General features: G+C 36.4%; 1 pseudogene across 1 annotated transcript; it reads left to right on the top strand.

Moving 5' to 3' along the window:
* The first annotated feature begins 1,688 nt into the window (after positions 1 to 1,688).
* Positions 1,689 to 7,006, top strand: LOC306664369 (interferon-stimulated 20 kDa exonuclease-like 2; annotated as a pseudogene). The gene is made up of 3 exons: positions 1,689 to 1,772; positions 2,211 to 2,241; positions 4,904 to 7,006. The product of its transcript is annotated as an interferon-stimulated 20 kDa exonuclease-like 2 (transcript).
* The last annotated feature ends 300 nt before the right edge of the window (positions 7,007 to 7,306 follow it).

Genomic DNA, 7,306 nt, shown 5'->3' with positions numbered 1-7,306 from the left:
GCTGGAGTTATTTCAGTTCATGTCCAGGGCAGTCCAATAGCAGTCATGCTTATCACCTGTGCCTGGTTCTATGGTGACCCTGAGGAGCTTGTGATATTCAGAAATGAGATACAGTCACCACAGCCATGGTAGCCTCTCTGGAGGCAATGAGTAAGAACCAAGTTACTAGGACTGTTGCATTAATTGGATCTGTAGTTTACCCTTCATTCCAATTAACCAGCATATAGACCTTTTTATAGTATATAGTTATTGCTCTAAATGAAACCAAGATTTTTTTCTTTAGGAAAATAAATAAATTCTTCAAAAGGAGTTATAAACTTCAATCTTTGCAAAAGACTTTAAAAAAGTTTAGTAAAACAGAGTCCCTATTGATTCAGGTGGTTTCAGAATAAAAATTTATATTTATATTTGACTTCTATCAACAGTTATTTAAGATTTACTCACCCAAGGGTCATTGTATGACATAGAAACACCAAAATATTCCTCCATGAATCTGGAAATAACCTATGTCAGACACACCCTGCTCAATGGAAATCAGATATTGATTCTACCCACAATCATCTCCTTCTTTGCCTGCTGGTGCAATAGTCAGAGATTCCAACCTAGCAAGGTAGCAGATTGTTTTAAATACCCATTGTGAAAATAGCTTTCCTATGATCAGGATTCCTGATCTTTCGAAGTGTGTAGTGACAGAAACAAATTTCTCAGTGAGTCAATGCGAGAGCTATTTAAAAGATATTTCCTACTTCCAACACTCAATTTTCCAACCTTTTGTTGTAGAACTATACTGACTTTCCTGATCCTTGTTATAATGTAGTTCACAAGGACCTGGATCATCTTGTCATTTCACAGAATATCATGTTGAACCACTAAATCAATAATATCATGGTCATTGGAGTAGAGATAGAGTAAATTATATGACTTTTCCCTGGTAAGACCCAGGTAAACCAGAGGATAAGATAAACATTTTAAATATTCACTGAATTGCCAAATTTTTGAGTTATGTGAATATAGGTGAGTTTATATGGTCTAGTGGTCTGCCTCAGGAGCTTCCCTGAATTTAAAAGTTAGTCTTTTACTTTTTGAAACTGGCAACTTTAAGAAAAAGAGAAGTAACATTTAATGGAGTTAAATGTGTTTTTGGAGTGCTTATGGATACAGCTATGATTTTTCATGAAGTCCTTAGAAGGTTTCTAGTTTTATGTGGAGCATTGAGCAAGAAAGAGTTCTGCATCAAACTGACATTATAAGTTGTGCATATAATCCAGCAGATCTGTTGATACTAGAAGTATCTTAAACAAGAATACCCTGAGGAATCACGAAATGATCCCTACAACCAGTTGTTCAGAGATTTTTTCAGAGATTTACTAATGTCTAATAAATTGGGATGCTGTGTTGCCATTATGAGAAGTGGAATGATGAATGATCTTTGCTTCTCTCTGAACCTGGGCTGACTCTCCAGGACACGGGTGATGTGTTACACACCCAGGAGGCAGAGCTTTGTGGGATGTACTTGGTTAACCCATGTGTATGGAAAGAAAAGTATCCTGAGATAGGGCACACTCTGAGTTTTGTACTATGGTAGAGGATCTGGTCACAAAGCTAAGCTCCTACAATGATTAATTCCATAAGATCAGAACCATGGAGTTCCAGAAAAATACCTGTGACTCATTTAGAGGTCCTCAATTATGACTGATTTGGAGACAATGGAAAGATCTACAGAAGAAAGTGAAGTTGATTCTATTTCCCATGGGAAAGAGGAAACCATGAAGGTAAGTAGTTGATCTTACTGGCTCAAGCAGCTAGTGAGCGGAGGAAAAAAAGAATCTTCTTTCAAGAAAGATGTGAAACAACTCTAAATATTGAATTTATTCAGAATAGAGATTTGGGATCTCCTTGGTTTTTACCTACAGTGTTTCCAAAGTTGTCTTCTACTTCACCAATGTCAATGTCAACCATACACTGAAGAGACTCAAATTCAGGATTTAGAATCACTGGGGAAGAGGTAGGACTTGCTTAGGAGATGTATATGAAACAGCCAAGTCTCCAGAAGAGCTGTAAGGAGAGAACATAAATTCAGACGCCAATAAATTGATGTGGTTTTTTTTTTTATATAAAGGAATGAGACTTAGAAAATGTTGTTGTTAGTTCAAATAAAATTGGAGATCAGAAAGTTTCCTTGGAATTTCATACTGTGATGCTTTTATAAGCTATCATTGAAAAGCAACGCAGGGGATGAAGGTAAAGTGTAGGAAAAGACTGAAGAACGAATAAGAAATGTAAAGTGACAACACTCTAAATGCACGAGAATCTTCGAAAAAATATTTTTTTTTTACTCTGTCATAAATTTTTTATTATTTTTTAAAATTTGATTTCAGGCATTATTTTGTCATACCTTAAACAACAGATACTTATTTCCATCTTTTTTGTCTTACCAAGGCAGGTTTTCCTTTTGGTTTTATCAGCCTATCTCATATAAAATTATACATAACATGTTTATTGACCCACTGATGTTTTCCACTCCATCAATCCCTCTTCTCTCCTTTCCTGTCTTCATAGATCCCCTGACTAATAAAAAAGAATAACTAATACTTATTGAGGTAATGTGTCATTTTATCTATGTTATTCCATTGTATCTTCATATCCATATTATAGGCATGCAAATTATTATACTCTAATTTTATGGATGAGTAATCTGAAACTCTAAGTCATAAAATACATAAATAGCATGATCAGTTTAAAACTCATTTATTTTGATTCAGTACCTTTTTTCTTGACCAGAGTTCGCTATTAAATCCTCATCAATCATTTCAACTAACTTGTCATTCAAATTTCTCATACTTTAAAGGATTGTTTGGATTAGCTATTCCAAGTTGTCATGAATATGAAATAGCATCTCTGTCAGTGTTATACTTTTTTTTTTTTTTCTTTTTTTTTGCTGTTGACCTTACCTTATACTTCATTAGAATCATCCAGTCTGGAAGACATACAATGCAGAGGCATTGTTTGTCAACTGAATACATTTTCTTTTAAAAAGTAAACCAAAAGCTTCCTTGCCCTCAGTTCCAAAGGATAAGTGCTCGTTTCTTTTGGAAACATGTTCACAGTCTCTGCATTGCAGTCTGTATCTTCTCCTGTCTCTGTCAGTACTAAAATGCTGCTCTAATTTTAGGATATTTTCCTATCTATAATTTTAATTCTTTTATCAGTTACTCCTTTCTCTTCACATATTAAAATAATTTTTTCCACATTAAGTAACAATTAACAGCAACATGTTAATTCTGTGAACTTCTGTGATTATTTACTGTATTTAGTCTTTTGTATTTGTCATGAAGTAACAATCTCTCTATTGTGCCTCTTTTTATTCAGAGTTTCCTAACTTAAGACTCTTCATTTCTGTTTAAATTCATCTTTCTTGGTTGAGTAACTTTAAGCAATGTTGCAATCACTGCATGATTACCAAATGTAATGGAAAAATTACTTTTCTTACTTCATCAAATTTTTGTATTTTAGGTATCATTAACCATTTCCACCTTCTGTAAACTATTCCCTGTACTGAAATTCTGTCATGGTTCATTTTATGTGATTAGAAAACTTTCCTATGTATATCTGCCACAGGCTCTATGTTCACTCTTGAACTTCCAACTAAACAGAAAGCATTTACCTACTAGTCATTGCATTATTTTGCATATAGTATGTACTGAATAAATATTTTTTAAGCAAGGAGTAAGTGAATGATTGATGTATTCTTTTTCTCTTTCTTAGGTTTCCATTCATCATTATGTCCTTAATTCATCTTATGATTGTTATCAATTTTTGTCTGAATCATAGCCTCTGTATTATATGTTCTTCCACTTGCTTTTATGAGGGTTGCTTTTCTTTCTTCATGTACTAAAACTTAGGAGAGGTCAACATTTTTTTTCTTTTGCTAAATGTACTAGTCTCACACATTAGAGTCACTTACAATTTTTTTGAGGAATAAATAAATTAATTAATTCATAATACAAAACCAAATTAGCCGTGCAGCTGCCATGAAGAAATTAATATGATCTATAGGAATCACAGGCTAGAAATGCCATTTTCTTTCATTTGATAATTTGAATATTGACACATTCACATGTGCATTAGTAACAACTGTATATATATATATATATGGATATCTATATATACATGCATATATATGTATATATACATGCATATATATGTATATATATACACATACATATATATGTTTATGCAAATTTGTATCTCCCTGTAATCAACACCTCAATATTAAACTTTGTCTTCTCACTAGTAGAAATCCCTTTTATTTGACACAAGAAAGAGTCCTCTTAATATGAAAAGCTATGTCCTCTCTTACCTTGAATCTCTTGTAAGGCCCTCTTGCCTGAATACGGTTCAATGCATTAGTGAAAATAAGGTGTTTTAATACTTCTTCTCATTGACTTAATGTTATTGTCAATCATGAGTACACCCCAAATAAACAATTTTTGAAAAAAATTAAGAAAAACTCATCTATAACCTAATAAGAAACAAACAAAAATAAAGCATTATAAAATATATAATTTTAGTGTAGAAACACAGGAAGAGGAAGAACACAGGACAGGGATGTAGTTTCATGACTGAGGGGGAGAGTGGGAAAGTATGTGTTGTGTGAAAATGTGCCCAAGTCCAAGAACCCCACTTCCTCAGCCCTCTTTCAATCCTTCTGTATCAAAATGATCAGCAAATAGCACTCTAGAAATAATAGTCTGATAATAATCTTAAGACATGTCCACAGATATTTGTATAATATGTCAAAATTATTGCATGAGAAATTATAATAAAGTAGTACTCCTCTGTTTTTCTATACTATAGCAGATATGATGTAAAATGGTTTTCTTTGAAAATATGTTGTACTAAGAAGTAGAAGTGGTGGGGCCCATCTTGGATGCCTATGGATGCAGCTACCAGGATCACTTTCTTCCCCAGGGTTTTCTGCAGACCTTCTCATGTTGGACAGTGAGATTCGTCAGAGAGAGAGTCCCTCATCCTCTTCCTATCCATGAGTCACTCTTCTCAACTGCTCTCCGATCATCCACTGCCCTCCTGTCTACCATACTCCTGAATCTGGATTTTGGGAAATCTCCACCCAAAAAGGCATTAGAAGGGAATGGCAAGCATTGAAAGTTTATTAAGTAGTGCTGGCTCTTGGAACAGAAGGGCTTTCTCAATAAAAAGAAGCAGACCCCTAGCAAGGTGACTAAGTTGCACTCAGAACCTCCAAAGAATGGAGAAAGTGTCAGAGTGGATGACATTTGGAAGATCCCTCCCCTTTCTAAAAAGAAGACACCTGCATCCAACACTGGGTCAGGGTTGTCCCTGGATAAGAAAGCTGCAGTGCCTTGGCTGACCCCTGTCCCTTCAAAGGCTAATTCTGTTGCAGCTAAAGTAGATTGCTGGAGGAGTTCCAGAGTGCCCTTCCAAAGATTAAGACTCACTCAACTCACTCCCAGAAGAAGGCCCCCCAGAAGAAGAACCCTCCTCAGAACAATGCAACACAGAATTCCACCAGAGGTCACTTAGAAAATAAGTGCTCTGGAGCATCCCAGAAATTTCCAGGGAAGATGGTGGCACTTGACTGTGAGATGGTGGGCAGAGGACCCAAAGGGCATGTTAGTTCCATGGCTCGATGTAGCATTGTCAACTATGATGGAGATGTGCTTTATGATGAGTACATTTTTCCCCCCTGCCACATTGTGTACTACCAAACCAAATGGAGCGGAATCTGCAAGAAGCGCATGGAGAATGCTACACCCTTTAAGATTGCTTGGAGCCAGATCTTAAAGATAATCTTGGGGAAGATTGTGGTGGGGCATGCCATCCACAATGACTTCAAGGCTCTGCAATACTTTCAACCCAAGTCCTTCACCGGAGACATCTCTCAAATAACCCCTCCTCAACTGGAAAGTCAATTGCCAGGAGAATGCCACCGTGTCTCTGAAGCGCCTCACCAAGCGGCTGCTACATCAAGACATACAGATCGGGAAAGATGGACATTCCTCTGTGGAAGATGCCCAGGCCACCATGGAGCTATACAAGTTGGTTGAAGTTGAGTGGGAACAACACCTTGCCCAAAATCCCCCAAAAAACTAGCAGCTGTGGGGAGACAGAGGCAGCATCCAGGAGAAACAGAGCCACAGACCAATGCCTTCCTCTAGTTTCACATCTGTGGAAGCTAGACCTGTTGGGGAGAGACACTGTACCCCAGAATTAATATCCATTGAAATTTCACCTCAGCTCTTGTGTCCTGTATCTGGTTAAGTGTCCCATGGAAGCGGGAAACCTTCATGTCAGATTCCAGCCCTAGACTACTTACTTTAAATGATGCTAACCACGGGTCCCAGGGTGCTTTGTGCCAGTCAAACTTTTGATTTCCAGGACAGGGCATACTTGGGAATGGGTTTCCTACGGTGCCTTATCAGTAGGTAGCCATATGTCTCTTGTATTTTGGAAATGGGTTGGGGAATTGCCCAGGTTGGCCTCCAACTCCTGGGCTCAAGCAGTCCTCCTACCTCAGCTTCCTGAATAGCTGGGAGTATAGACCTGTGCTACCATGCCCAGCATTTTTTACTCTCACATAATTAAAAGCACCCCTTTTACTTTCAAAAGTATCCTAATTGGATACTGAAGTGTGTGGTCACATTACATATCCAAGACTCTGCTTTGGCTCAGAGTCTGCATACAGTCTTCCAGGATATCACCTGCCAACTTCAAGAAGAGTCACTATTAGTGATATTTTGTTCTTAAGGTTAGAAGGCAGTGAGGTAAGAGTATAGCTTAGAAATCAACTTTTCTGATTTAGAAAAGCAGTCTCTTACCTAAAATAGTAGAGGATTTATTTAATTTAGGTTCTACTTGGAAGATTGAAAATGGATTTACATGGTTTTAATGTTTTCAGGTTTTTTTTGTTTTGGTTTGGTTTTTTGTTTTTAGTCTTTTACCTTACTAAACCAAACCTCTAAAATTCAAATGATTGCTTTGATAAATTTTTATAACAGAAAAAAAAATGAAGTAGAAGCTTTCACATGAGAAATGATGAGATATGGAAGTCAACAAAAAGTGTCCTCAGGAAGCACAAAAGGAGAAAGTAAAAGAAAAGCAAATCTATTGAACATTACAAGCAGCAAAAAGAATAAACTGAGAAAATAGTTAAATAGAGGAAAGATTTGTAGTTCTAGCATGAAGACTCTAGAGCCACAAAAAAAAGAAAAAAAGAAAAAGAAAAATTTACCTACAAAAGAAAAAAAATTATGTTCAGATTTCG

Source organism: Sciurus vulgaris, assembly GCF_902686455.1.
Source record: "Sciurus vulgaris genome assembly, chromosome: 6".
Classification (NCBI taxonomy): domain Eukaryota; kingdom Metazoa; phylum Chordata; class Mammalia; order Rodentia; family Sciuridae; genus Sciurus; species Sciurus vulgaris.
This window is presented reverse-complemented; position numbering and strand designations above follow the sequence as displayed.